Consider the following 15823-nt stretch of genomic DNA (forward strand, 5'->3'; position numbering starts at 1 on the left):
AAGAGAACACATCCTAGCTAATATCTTCTCCCTCCACCTCTCATTCATGTCCCTTTCAGGGAAATGGAAAGTGAACAAACTAACCGGGGAACATTAGGATTTGGTGGCATCCTCAGTCTTGATAAATTATGCAGGCATGATTTTTGTATGTGCTTTGCCTGTTACTATAACCCTTCCATTATTTTTATATTAAATTTTTGTTTTAGTAATTTTATTATTGAATTACAGAAATACTACCTTCTAATTGAATAATATTAGGAAGAAATATAAAAATGAAAGGAAGAAGTTAAAAATCACTTGTAATCCTTACACTCCAATAATGAGTGTTAGCACTGTGGTGTAGAGTCTTCCAGAATTATTTTTAAGTTTATAATTCCATGCTATTTCTTCTAGATGAAATATTGGTTTTACTTCTCCCCACAACCATTCATATCATCAGCTCACTCCCATGACATGAGTCTTCCTAAGGTCTCTTAAAATATCAAGGAATATTTATTCTGCACTTCTGATTTTCTTAGGATGAACTCTTTGACTTGGAATAGAAGGATAAATATCACAGAAAATTTTGAGTTCTTAATAAACATTGCCACTTTCAGAAAGCCTGTACTAATCTATACTTCAACTGGCAAGGTATGACACTTTGCTTTATTAGCAATGTATATATTTTATCCCAAATATATTATTCACAGGTAGCCTATGGTTATTTTGTTTGTGCAGGCATGCGTGTCTGTGTGTACTAACTGAGTTTTGTAAAGCACACGAATATTGCCACCGATTAAATTCATTAATTAAATTTTAATCCGCTCCATGTCTCTGTCATTTTCAATTAAATTTTGTTAATTCTTATGTTTTCTCTATATTTTGTTTGATAGACTGTCAATGTCAACTGTCAATTATTTCTATTAAGTAATTGCCTTAATAGCAATAGTTCTTAGATTCACTTATTGATTCTATTATTTCTTTTATTTTCTAGTTTATTGCCTTTTATTATCTTTCCTTTTGTATTCTTTGGGTGCTTTTGTTGTTATTTTCGAACATGAGTTATATCCTGAGTTCATTTGTTTTTATTCTTTCTACATACATAATTTAAATATAGTAATTTTGGGGCTACAAATATACTATATGAGGGCAGCTTTGGCTATATCCCATAAGTTTTGGCATGCGATGTTCTCACTGTCATCATTTTTCTAATCTTTAGTAGCAGTTTAGATTTCCTCTTTGGTTCAGTGATTATTTAAAAGCCTTTGAGAATTTACTGAGGATCTTTAGCCATGTAAGTGATGCATTTTTGAAAAAGTTGCATGGATACTGAAAATAAGGCCTACTCTCAGTGGAGGGTGTCAATTCAGTGTGTACCTACCTATTAGTTGACACGTTAATTATATTATTAAAGTATTCTATATATTATATTTTAACATAATACAGTTACAATGTAAAGATATGCCATCACAGCTATATTTAAAGGTATCCATTCAATACGTACATATTAGTTGACATGTTATTTATATTACTGAAGTATTATATATATTATATTTTAACATAATAGAGTAATAGTGTAATGAATGTCAGTCCAGCTATATTTTTATTCATTTCTTCTTGCATTTCTAGTTTTTACTCATATTTGGGTGATAATGATATATGGTAAATTCAATATTCATGATATTGTATATTGTTTTTCAACCCAATTTAAGATCTGTGTCATTTCACAAGCAGTTTAACTCAGTATGTTTACAGCCACAACTGCTTCCCCCCACTTTCATCACTTCCCTAGTTTTATGCCTTAAGTTGGTGCACATCAGGATTGACTGAGGAAGCTGCTGGTGATATATGTGTGTAGTATGTGGCGGGGGGTGTGTGTGTGTGTGTGCGCGCTGTTTAAAAACATACTTGCTTAAGCCTCCCTTGAAATTCTGGCTTAGAAAGTCTGGGATCATCCTGGGGCTGGGTCTCAATTTTTAAAAGACTCAACCAGTGACTATATCCAGCAAAGGATGAAAATCACTGCTTTAAATATTTCCAAAACAAACTCTAAATAAGTCATATTTCTTTAATAATTAAAGTCAAGAGTAAAACATTCCCTTTATGAACCCCTTGAGTCGCTTTCCTGTTCATATTATTGTAAGGGGTTTAATTTTTATTAATATTTTAACAAGATTTATGTTGTTCAAAAATTCACTTTGCTGGTTAAATAAAATTATTATAAAAGTCAAAACATACCGATAGTAAAAATATGTATCGAAGAATACTATACTAAAAATAAACCTCTTCGTCTGGATTCCCCAGTCTCATTCTCCAGCATTATCCACTCTTGATAGCATTGTATTCATTTTTCAGGCTTTCCTTATACATGCAAACACACATACACATGCACACACACACAAATATATTCATACACTTAATACACATACACACACACACACACACGCACACATACACCCCAGGGATCATATGCTGTATGCTGTCCTAATACCTTCTTTGTTCCATGAACTATTTCTTGGTAATCTTCCTTCGACAAATACACACAGATGCACTGCATTCTATACAATAAAATCATATTACACAATTTATCCAGATGCGGCTGGGCAGCAGACATGATAAACTGGTTGGGAAAACCATGCTAGTGTGGACTGTGCTGTTTCCAAATGTGGCAGCCACAAAACAGTGGCCTGTAACTTAGTCCACTGGAGGCTTCCCCCTCTGTGGTTAACTAGCTAATGTTGCTTACAACCTTATAAGCTTTTCACTGTTTTCTAAGATCCCTGAGAGCAAAAGCTGGATTGTATTCTTTTTGAATTCCTTCCATGTCTCTGGTATATTACTAGGCATGTAGCATTCACTTGATAAAGGTTTTGTTGAATCACTGAATACTGGTAACAAGTGACAAAACGACCACACTTTCACCACTCTTCTGAAATAAGAGCACAATAGTATCCTGTCTTCTCTTTTCCTGAATGCAAGAACAAAAAACAAAACCTGAGTTACTTAGGTATGTGGTTGTGCAGCGTCAGAGCTGGCCACTCAATCTGGAACTCCCACTTCTCCAGAACCCTGCACGGTGGGATTAGGAAGAAACATGGCATTCAGAACATGGATGCAGAGTGTAAGGCTGCTCACATGAGGGAGACATCAGGGGAGAGGCCAGGAGCCTTGCCATTCCAGCTACCTGGTGCCTGACAGAGCTGGACATCAGGATGGACACACCATCTTCACTGCCATTGCCAAGGAGATGGGCCACCCCTGGGACATGTTCTCCCTGCAACTGTGGAAACCTAGGTATGGAGGCCTCACTGGTGAAGTTGTGTGTACGACTCATTTCAGCTTGAAGGGAGATTGGAAAGCACTACCTGGAGAAGTCTTCTTCAGCAAAAAACGAAAGTTCTAGAAATACTAAGTTTCACCAAACATTAAGAGGATAATTATCTACAAGTACTTAACAGGCCTTACCACCAAGGTGAGGCATGAACTGTTCAAGGTGCTTTGTGGAGGTGAGAGAAAGTTTTGGCAGGTGGTGATAATTAAATTAAACTGAGAAAAATTACATTTCAGCTGGGCATCCAGGGAAGCCTCCCTTTGAGAGAGGTCTATTAAACAACTGTCCCAAAGGATACACTTAAGCCATTTAAAGTCAAACTGAGCTTGTTATTTGAAGACATAAGAAAAGAAATCATTTTAAATGGGGGAACAGGAGGAGTTAAGGGAAGAAGTAGCTGACTTAATTTGTTACATTTTTTTCTGTTGCTTTTAAGGGTTGTAAACATTACACTTCCACCTCTCCCTGGGAAGGAAACATCCAGATTCCAGTGATTCAGAAAAGCAGTATTACCAAGAGATCTAAGCGTGGTGTTATTTACTCACTAAATTTACTCTTTGAAATGTGTTTGGTCAGCTGTGCTTGGCCTCTGTGACTAGCGGTATTTGTCCAGAGGCTAATTAGCTCGAAGGGTAAAAAGATCAGAGAGTTAATCCATAATCTCGAGTGACTGATGAAACCTAACTGCCAACTGGTGTTGGAGCGGATCCTTTTTTAAAAAAAAGGATTAATAGGACATGCTAGCTATTCTCAAATATTAACTTTTCCAAGAAGAAGACAGGATAAAACAAGAGAAAAGACAAGCAGAGATTTTTTTAAAACCTCTCCAACATTTGTAAGGTAATTTCACAAATAAAACTTCTAGAATTCCAGGGGAGCATGCAGGCTTTCTTGCTGTGTGATTCATGAGTCTGGGGTGCTCTTAGGCACTGGTTGCTTTCTGGCCCCCCAACAATGGCAATGAACGTTTCATTGTCGAGCACTTATTATGTGCCCAGCACCAAGAGTTTTACATGTTATTAATTCACTTGGTCCTCCAAGTAATCTAAGAAGCAGGTATTATTATTCTATTTTATAAGAGACACCATTTGGGCCAGAGGTCACACAGCTAATGGGATTTAAACCCAAGAGCTCTGGCTCCAGTCTTTGACCTTAATTGCTCTTAGGGGAAGGAGATAACAATTCCTATCCTGATGGCCCATGCCATGTGGCAATTTCAAAACACAGCTAAAAGAAACAGAAGTCCCTGGGCTTTGGAAAGTCCATGAAAAGAAACTGTGCTTTTGAGTGCACTCTATCAGTTTGCCAGGGCTGCCATGATGAAGTATGGCACACTGGGTGGTTTAAACAACAGAAATTCATTGTTTCACAGTTCTGGAGGCTGGAAGTCTGCCTTAGCAGGGTCGGTTCCTCTTGAAGGCTGTAAGGGGCTCTGTTCCAGGCCTTTCTCCTTGGCTTGTAGATGACCATCTTCTCCCTGTGTCTCTTTACATCATCTTCCTTCTATGCATGTCTGTCTCTGCATCCAGTATTCCCTTTTTATAAGGACACTAGTCATACTGGATTAGGGTCCATCAGATGTCCTCATCTTAACTTGATTACCCCTGTAAAGACCCTATCTCAAAATAAGGGAACTTTCTGAGGTTAGGACTTCAATCTTTATCTATATATCTATGTCTATATATACATATATTTGCCTAGGCTAGATGGAGTACAATGGTGCGATCTCGGCTCACTGCAACCTCTACCTCCTGGGTTCAAGCGATTCTCCTGCCTCAGCCTCCTGAGCAGCTGGGATTACAGGCGCCCACAACCATGCCTGGCTAATTTTTGTATTTTTAGTAGAGACAGGGTTTTGACATGTTGACCAGGCTGGTCTCGAACTCCTGACCTCAGGTGATCTACCCACCTCGGCCTCCCAAAGTGCTGGGATTAGAGGTGTAAGCCACCCACGGCTGGCCAGGACTCCAGTATATATTTTTGAGGAGGACATATTTCAATCTATAACACGCATCAAGGTTTCTAAGCAGACTTAAATGTCCACTTGAGTGGTACAACCTAATTGGTGAAGCCAGAGCATGGTGCAGTCTCCCATCCATCCTACAGGTACATCCTGACAAAAAGCCAGCCTTCCGCTTCCTGGAGGGAGACTGCTGTTCTTTTTCTACCCCAGCTGGCTAATTAGAAGTGCTAGTATAGGGAAATTTTTTCTGATCTGCGTAACTGAGGCCTGACATTTAGGAGGACTGTGCTTTGATACTGTCCCATTAGGGCCCTATGTCTCTATCAGCTACCCTCTAAGTTGCAGAACAATAGCCTAAGTGAGGGCTGAGATGCCCACATAGGCCTCAATTTGCCCCATGAGAAGGAAACAAGCTCCGGCCCATCATTAGGATGGTCTTGAACTATGGAAGCCACACTGGTGATCCTGTCTTCTAAGGCAGTGACTTCCCCACTCCCTATTTTAAAAACTGTATGTATCATTCAGACATTTTTAAGTCAACAGTTGAAGTTTTTCATCAGGCCAGGTGTGGTGGCTCACACCTGTAATCCCAGCACTTTGGGAGGCCTAGGTAGGCAGATCACTTGATGTCAGGAGTTCGAGGTCAGCCTGGGCAAAATGGTGAAACTCTGTCTCTAATATTACATGCCTGTAATCCCAGCTACTTGGGTGGCTGAGGCAGGAGAACTGCTTGAACCCAGGAGGCAAAGGTTGCAGTGAGCTGAGATCATACCACTGTACTCCAGCCTGGGTGAGAGCGAGTCTCAAAAACAAAACAAAACAACAGAAAATTTTCATCAAAGTTGAAATAGTTTCAAAGAATATCATTTTCAGTGTACTACAATATTGACATTTAAAAGATAAAACTGGCTGGGTGCTGTGGCTCACGTCTATAGACGTGAGCACTTGGGAGTGCTCCCAGCACTTTGGGAGGCTGAGGCGGGTGGATCACCTGAGGTCAGGAGTTCCAAATCAGCCTGACCAACGTGGTGAAACCATGTCTTTACTAAAAATAGAAAAATCAGCCAAGGGTGGTGGCGCATGCCTGTAATCCCCGCTACTTGGGAGGCTAAGGCAGGAGAATCGCTTGAACCAGGGAGGCGGAGGTTGCAGTGAGATGAGATCGTGCCACTGCACTCCAGCCTGGGCAATAGAGTGACACTTGTCTCAAAAATAAAAAGATAAAACTGTATGCCATCTTTTAAATACATAGTTGAATATACATATAATAGTAATTTGAGATCCATATGACTCACTTAAAAATACATGAATAATCTCTACTCGAATAGTTGGAAATCATAATAATTATTTTCCTCCTTGAATAGTGGTCAATAGGATTTATGTAAAAGCCCCAATACTAAATATTTTAGGCTTTCTAGGCAGTCTCTGTCACAGCTACTTAACTGTGCCACTGCAGTATGAAGGCAGCCACAGACAGTACACGGAAAAATGGGCACAGATGTGTCCCAATAAAATGTATTTACAAGTCCAGGCAGCGAGCCACAGGCCATCATCTTCTAATGCCTGACCTAGAACCCAAACTCCCATTTTATTTCCCATTTTCCCCACTCTACCTCAATCTTACTCATACAGAATTTTATCATAATGGAATTTTATGCTTAAAAGTCTTTTATTAATCATCCTATCATACTTCTCTGAAACAAAAACACATACACACTAAAATCTAACTTAATACTTCCTGTGAACAGAAGGCTCTAATAAAACTTTTCTTCTTGATTGAGCTTAACAGCATAATTATTATTAATATAAAATAATTTAAACATGACTTTATTACCAATTTTGATACATAATTTCCAAACCCAAGAGAAGTATCTCATTGGGAATGCATCTCTTAACGTGACAGGGACCCACTTATGGTTCCTTATTTAAAAGATAGGTCACAAGTCCTTTTGTTTGGCTCTCAGAGAAGGTTTATATACTTTGGGCAACACACCACAGTAAGATCTGATGGAGGTGAGCAGGGGGCTTTCTTTTATCAAGAGAGAGAAGAGCGGTTGGGAGAAGTTGGTGTGAAAGCCACAGGTGCGGTTGTAAGATGATCAGTTTCAATGTACGTGTGGAACCTGAGAATCTGAAAATGGATTGTGAGGCTAATTATCCATGCCTTCCTTTCCCTTGAAAGGTCTTCACACCCTTCAGAAGAATGAGCACCCAGGTTGAAGATTACTTTTCCAGTGTATTAGCTATAGATCTACGTACAGTTGGTGTTGAAATGGAGGCACCTGACGTCAGTAAAAACGTGGGCTTGGGAATCAGACACACTTGAATTTGAACTTCACTCTGCCACTTACTAACTGGATAATAAGCTAACTCTCTCTGTGTCTGTTTCCTTATCTATAAAAGGGGACACAATGCCTTTTAACACCACTTTTAACACGCTACTGAAACTGTTAGGAAAAGGACAGAGACTGAGAATTGGAGTCTCCCTGAGTCTGGCCCACTATCCTTTGAGCATAGGAGGATGTACTCTTCAATAAAACTTGTTGCTTGACAGAGCATGCTATGTGGTAATTTTAAAATAATCACTACACTGAAAATTTTTAAAAAGGTTTAAGAAATCCCACTAAAGGAATACGCAAAATGCCTGGCACACAGAGAGTGCAGCTCTTAAAACCATCAGTGCAAGTGTTTCTGAGATTGGTCTGGCCTTGAAGCAAGTAATGGGGAGTCAGAGTGGTAGACAGAGACAGATCACCACACACAGTGGGTAGGATTATTGTATATTTACCTACAGTAATCAAATTTGGGGATAAGAGACTTTCATCTCCATTGCCATTTATACTTCTACCCAAGTCACATGGAACTGCAACAGTTCTAGATCACCATAGGTGCAAATTCTTTCTCTTTTTATAGTTCTAACAGTTCAGAAACTTTTGATAAAGTAGAAAAAATCTGGTCCACCCAGGTTTCTACTTGTAGGTTGCTTTGTAAGACTAGAATAGTGTACACCTCTCGAATTTGTTTTTACAGTTCAGTTTCTCTTGGGTGTTTAGACGGGAAGGAGGGCGGAAGGCAAAGATAGCTGTCGGACAATTTGTTTTCACCGATTACTTTCAAGTAGTTTTCAAACAACTCTTACAAAGGCCCAGTTTTTGAAAGTGGATAATTTTTCTTTATGTAAACAGGCATGGAAATGAATGCATAGGTGAATGCACAGATGACTTAGTGAATACATAAATAAATGTGGTTTGTTGAAAATTTTTCTTATTGTAGCTTCCATATTCCGGGGAATTCCAACGTTGAGGCTAATGATTGCCTGAAAAATAAATCTCCATGCAGGTTAATCCATATACACTCACAACTGGGAATCCCAAGGCCTAGAACAGTACCTGATAAAGGACTGGCATTCAGCAAACATTGGTTGTTGAATAAATTGAGCAAGAAAATGTGAACTCTGTCTCTTGTTAACAGTGGATATTAGCAAGTCAATGACGGTCTCTGAACCTCACTTTCTTTACCTGTAATAAGGTAACTGCATGCTACTACCCTCCCCTCACTCCCTGTTGGCTCATGGAGCCCAGATGTACAGCCCCAACAAGCCACACCAGAGGGCCTAAGTTGTCACCAGATGAAATCTATTTGACATCCTACGACTCAGGTTACTTCAAGATCTAGGATGCTATAGGTTTATATCAAATAGATGTCCAGATGTGACAGAGAAAGAAATCACCCCTTCTCCTCTCTTCACAGAACACATCATGGGTATGAAGTGCATGGCCGGCGGGAGTGGAGGAGGGGTGGAGAAGAAAGTCATCAAGAAGTGGCTGGGAATCTGCATGTGAAAGAACCAAAAATGTACACGTTTCTCAAACATTATGCCTTCAAGAAGCAGAAAGAGTTGGGCTAGGATGGGGAAAGCTCAGCTATCCAGAAAGATTTATGGGCCATCTGCCGAGACCAAAAACATCTTGACTTACAAATGTAAAAGCCACTGATTATTTATGGCAGGTCACAGCCTTCTTGAATGCCGCCAGGCACCTCCCTAGAAGCACAATATCATTTGATGTTGACTGGCTTCCAAAACCAGGAAACTACACATCGCTGTAGCTCCACATTCTGGAGCTTCTGCTACCTTAGAAATAGGTTTCCAATTATTCCTCCTTAATAAACAAGGCTGAGTTAGGAGATACTAGATTTGAAGCATAATAGTAAGATCTTATTTTACAATCCACAGAGTACATGGGATATATTAATAAATGTGCTCTCTAAACATTTCTATGTACCAGATAGAGTTGATAAGATCTATATTTTATCCAGGAGAAAAAATACTAAAGATTGGAGAGGGAACATGGTGAAACCTAAATCTTACTTGGTGGCTATGCTAAAACTTGACCCAGGCCCTGGGTTTTAAGTGTAGTGCCTTTCCCTCTGGGTGGCCTCCAATGCTAGCAGGGTTGGAGTGGTGTCTCAGGATTATCTAGGAGAATAATCTGAAAGTAGAGAGACCCTTCCATGGCAAAAGAGCAGAACTAGACATTCTGTGAGACGTGAAAAATAAATGGCTTCTACCCAAGGGATGGAATCAGACTATTTTCTCCTCACATACATATTCTAATTTAGTAATCACTCACACAGACATCATTCATATTTTCATTTAACAGCCTCATGGGAAACGTATCTACTTCTCTTTCTACAGATGAGGAAGCTAAAGTTCAGAGAGATTAAGGAGTCCCTCTACCCAGTTCTCAGAAAATTTTAGAGGCGACAGAAGGATGGCTCCTAAGGTGGTCTTTGCAAAGCTTCTTATGCCTGCTTTGCCCAGATATTTGACCCTGGCTCAGGGAATCTAGGATGTGGCTTTTATCCCGCCATCATTCTCTAAAGCTAAAAGGTGTGGCCCTGCTACTACCCTCATGGTACTAGAAAGAGTGCCCTGGAACCTTTAGCATGAAGTAGTCTAGGTTTAGGGACAGTACCAATGTTGGTGGTTTTCAAACCAGCTCCTGCTTTGATATCCCTCTTTGTATATGACAAAGTTTCTGAAATGCAGACTTCAAATTGCTGGCTCATTAGGCAAGGAGGGGGCTCCATCTCACCTGCTGGGACCTGTGACCTGGAAGACTCTAGTTAGAACTGAGTTGCCCAGAGCAGCCTGACTTGGGCTATCAGTGTGAAGGCCTGAGTTCCATTAGCTGACGGGTGCTTCTTTCCAACCAGGCAAGTGGATGTCAGAACTGCCCCAGATGCTATCTTAAATGTTCAGCTGCAAGAATTCCATCCAAGTTGGAAAGAAACTTTATTTCATTATACTTCCAGGTCTGGGAATGATGCCAGTGAACAGCTCTCCTTGACAGGTCTCTCATCACTTACAGCTCAAAGGAAAAGAGAAGTGAGCTCCCAAAGTGCAAGGCTGCAGCCCTCCTTGTCAGATGGCAACACCTCCACGGAACAGCTGAGCAAGAGGATGAGTAAAGAGCTGTCTGCCTTATCACCAAAACCCTGCATACTGATGATAATTCCCTGTATGCTTCTTTTCAAAGTCTTGCACAAGGCCCTGAGCTGAAGCAAGGACATAGGAGAGGGATGAAAAATCAGTTTCAGCTGTAAGACAATTCTGATATCGCACTAGTGGTTGACTAAGTGCTGTGTTAAGAAGGATTCTGAAGCTCGATCTGGATACACCGGGAAAGATTGTTATTTTCAATGGAACATGGGCGCCAGAAGACAGACGGATAGATAGTTCAGAGGTTTGACACATATATGCCATAGGAAGTCACCAAGTCTAAACTTCAGTTTACCCATGTAAAGTTGCTGAGAATCACAAAGGTTAAATAACTTGCAAAACTTAGTTGCTAAACTAGAAACCACACTCTAAAGCCTTGGATTCTAGATTACTGCTCGTCATCATATGAATACTTTTCTAGTCGTTATTTCTAGAATATCACAGATTGCTTGAAATGAGCTAGCAAATTAGCAGACTTCCAAATCCTGTGGTAATCCAAAGATACTTATTGTAATGATAATTCTACGTATGTGATGTTCAGCTACTTCTCAGCATCTCTGCACTCACTGAAATCCCAAATCACTAATTTCCACTCATGAGTGAGAGTATTAGGCCTTGGCTTGGCTGAAAATCAGCAGACATGCAAAGCAATTCATCTTGCCCTGATATTCAACCCTGCCTATGGTTTAATCTATTTGTTCCACCAGTGTTGCTTCACTACAAAAAGTTAAGTAATATTATCAAAAGAAAGAAGTTGTAAAGGACCCACACAATTTACTCCAACCAACATTCACAAGGCATTCTTTGGAATTCTGTCCAAAATGCAGGAAATGGGGACCATTGGGTCAGAAGGCATTCCTGATAGGAAAGATAGTATTCAACCACATGAATTTTTTTTTTCTTAATGTTTTGTGGAATTCTTAATAGAGCTCTTTATTAAAGGAAAGTTTAAGAGGACTGAGCTTAGAGTGAGCTTTGGCAAATGGAGGCCAAATGAAGGCCAAAGCTCACTCTAAGCTCAGTCCTCTTAAACTTTTCCAAAGTTCACTCATTTCGTCCATTTGATTTGGGTAAAATCATCAATTGGGGACATCATTAGAAGACTAAGACTAGTTGCCTCTAGGAAGGCTTTGCAGGATGGTTTTGATGTAGTTATTGAAGAGATTGATTACTCTTTCATGGTGAGTTTTACATTAAAATAAATCTTTTGGGGAGTGAAGATATAGGATAATATCTGGTATTGAAGGCACGGATTTGAAGACCAAATTAACTGAAAGAATTATTTAGTCAATATTTTCTCGCTCAACAAAATTTGCAGAATTGAATGAGATGATAGCAATTAAATCACTCCTTAGCCTGAATTTATACTTGTCTTCATGAAGAATTATCTGCTTGTAACAGAGTTACCTTCTCAGTTATGGTTTGTTTATAATTAAAATTAAACCCACGTTCCATACTGAGTTGACAGAGGGGGCCACAGAGCACAGTAAATAGCAGGGCCAAGATAAGTAAGGATTAAGAAAGAAATGCCACAGATGGATGAGTACTGACTTTCTGCAAGAGGAAACAGCATACTATTTTAATCCCCCCTTGCCAAACAGTGTAATGGAGAAACTAAGATTCAGCTGTCCATCTTGAGTTCACTATGAGCAATGGTGAAAGCAAAAGTTAATATGTTTGTGAATACTAACATTCTGTTTCTCTGTTACCAGAGCAGGTGGTCCAGGTACCCTGTGGCGGTAAAAGAGATAGAGGTGCCGTGGCATGATGATGGAGTGAGAGAATTTACTGGCCTAGCGTGCGAGGAATGTTCTGAGATCCTAGTGCCACACTATCCAGTAGAGTAGCCACTAAACACGTGGCTAGGGAAGCCTTGGTGAGTAAGTGTGGTGAGTATGACTGTGCCGCTGAATTGTAAATTTTATTTAATTTTAGCTCATTTAAATTTAAAAACCAATACTCAATTCAGTTATTGGAAAACTTTGATGTATGTTTGGAACAACTTGTGCACATGAATCTACTTTTTTAACTATGAATTTTATGAGATCTAAATACAGATTTCCTGTGAAAATCCAGTATCCAAATTGAGTTGTGTTGTAAATGTAAAACACATGTCCTATTTCAAGGACTTAACATGAAAAATTCAATGTAAATATTTTGTTAATAGTTTTGTAGAAATTTTGTAGTTTTGTAGAAAAATAGTTTTGTAGAAAATGTGTAGTTTTGTAGAAAAGTTGAAATAATGATTTGGACATTGTGGGTAAAATAATACATATCATTAAAATTAACTGGCCTGTTTCTTTTAACTTTTTTTCAGGTGAACTACTAGAAAAACTAAAATTACATACATAACTTGCATCATATTTCCATTGGACAGCATCGATGTAAAATGAGATCTGCTATATTGTCCCTGTAGTACATTTTTTGTACACTTGTTAAAATGTCTTCTACACATTTACATACCTAGTATAATACTAGAAAGTGCACAAACTAGCAAGCATAGCCAAGAACCCACGTCGTAAAAACCTGTTACCATGACCCCTACAGATTCCTTTCCACTTAGCATTGCAATCTTGCTTATTTTTTTATATCAGATAAGACATCCTGATAAGATGAATAGCTTTTCTTCTTCCTTCTAGCAGCCTAACCCCTTCCTTCTCATTTTTTATTGTTACATCTTCATTGTGAATCCATTTATAAAACAGATACAAGGGGAGATGCAGTGGCTGAATCGGGAGTGGAGGATTCACACACCCATCCAGCTCCACATTGCCCTAGCAGTCACCAATTCTCCCTCAAACTCTGAGGAACACAGTTTCTATTTCTGAGCTGGGCCCACCTCCCCTGCTCACAGGTCTTGAGAAAGCATGGTAGCCCTGGTGATTCCTGCAGCCATTGCAGTTCATAGGCACCCCCAAACTGGCTGCCTGGTGGTTCCTGGTTGTTTGCCACCCTCGCCATTGCTTTGGCCACTGCTAATCATTCCTGGCAAATGCAAGCAAAGGGCAGCCATGGGACACTGGTGACCTGTCACCTCTCCCAGATGGCCCAGGAGGAACTGGTCTCCTAGGTTAACTGACCCAAATCATACTAGGTAAAAATGCTACAGGAATGAGATGGTGCATCGCACGTAACATAAAGGGGCAACCAATGGGGAATTTTGTGATGAGCTTTTTCTTAGCTCAAACTTCTCAAATAGTATTATTAATAATTCACCCAACCACCCCAAAATGCCTTTTCAATTTGACTTTAATTATTGTGATGACTGTTTAATTCAACTACCTGTGGTCTGACTCCACTTGACAGACTGACAGGTTGATGAAACCATCTTCCCCTATCTACTCACTCTCCTTCCATATATGAACATAGCAACAAGTACATCGACATGCATGAAACACCAAGCACTTGTCAGTTCCTAGCTGGATAAACACAGGCAAGGTCCTTAATATTTTGGCAACTAAATTTCCTCATCTAAAACAGGCAAAAAACATTAGTCCTATTAGGGCTGCTGGCAGATTCAATGTATTATTATATCTACATATAAAATGTACTGAGCAGTGCCTGGCACACATTAAATGGTCAGGACAGATTGAAATGGGGCTGCAGCATTTAGCGGACCCATATGAAAAGAAGGAGATGATGAACTTCAGGGTATGATACATTCTTGGCTATTCCCCCAGGACAGGGATCTTGCTTTACCCTAAAATGCCGGATAATCAAAGTGTTATGTGTTTATGCATGAATGCATTTGGGAGGGGTGGGCAGAGAGGAGGTTCATAGCTTTCACATTCTTAAAGAGTTCCATGATCCAATAATAGCTTAAGAACTACTGTTTTAGAATTTTTTTTATAAACATTTTTTACTGCTTCCATAAAAGGCTGGTTTCTTCTCTCATTCTTACCAACAGGTGCCAGCACTTCACTCATGTAAAGTGACACTACTGGGGGAGAGAAGGGGCCAAGGCAAAATGGACACTGACTCTAAGGAGCTGACTGTCACTTAATGCACATCCTCTAGAAACCAGACTTCCTCAAAACCGAGCATCGAGGTGTACTGAGGAGTGTGGTGCAGCAGGCAGAGTTAACACGCACACAAGCTCTTCCAGTCAGGCAGAATTCTCAATGTATGCAGCCATCTGGAGCCTCATGGGATCAGAGAGCAGCCTACATCTCTAGAAAGGCCTTCAGCTAACAAACAGGTCACTGACCTTGTCAAGTGACCAGGTGTCCCTGATGCACTGTCACCTGCAGTTAGGAAATTCTCCCTCTCCTGCAACGTCAGCCCTACTTCTTTAACAGACAGAGTAGAAGGTCTCTCCCAGACACCCAGTCGCCCTCACCCTGCCTTGAGTCTTCTACAGGAGCAAGCTTCCTAGCTCTTTTGTTTCTTTAACCATTCCTCACAGGTCCCATTTAGGATAAAGTAAATTCTATCCTAGAGCCACGTGAAGACCCACAACATTCTCCTCTGCAAAAGGACATTTTTTAAAAAGGACAAACCAATAAGATTTCTCTTGTTTGACTATTTCATGTGCATTTCTTCATAAACCAGATGATAATGCTTCATTCTCTTTTCCTCTCTCCATTATTTGAAGTCAAGTGGACTGTAAATAGAAGACATCAAGTGTGCTATGACACTTTCAGGCACATAAGACAGGAAATCACATATTTTAAAAAAAGCAACCGTGATGAATCCTCAAAATCAGGAGACAAACAGGGGAAAAGATCTTAGGCAGAGATAGAAGCCCCAACTTCATCCCCCACTCTCTGCACCCAAGCCAATGGCAATACCTTTCCCCTCCCCGTTCAGAATGATTATAGCTGGTCTGGAATCCTGCTCTGTGCTTGGATTGCATCTTGCCACATACATTTTTAAGTTTGCAGCTAGAAGGGTCCCCACAGGCGAAGAGTTTCTCATTCCCCACGCTGCCCCTCCATTGCCTGTTTATAGTTCTTCCTGTTTCTACCCAACGAAATTGAAAATTTCATCACCAGTGTCAGAAAATTAAACCCCAGGGAGCAGAGCAATAGCTCAGAGCATCCCTTCC

The 15823-nt window shown here is 40.1% G+C and overlaps 1 protein-coding gene across 12 annotated transcripts in view; it reads right to left on the reverse strand.

Moving 5' to 3' along the window:
- The window catches only part of ELMO1 (engulfment and cell motility 1), a 620389-nt gene that overhangs the window by 163358 nt on the left and 441208 nt on the right, over positions 1 to 15823 (reverse strand). The window lies entirely within an intron of this gene.

Source organism: Papio anubis, chromosome 4, assembly GCF_008728515.1.
Source record: "Papio anubis isolate 15944 chromosome 4, Panubis1.0, whole genome shotgun sequence".
Lineage (NCBI taxonomy): Eukaryota > Metazoa > Chordata > Mammalia > Primates > Cercopithecidae > Papio > Papio anubis.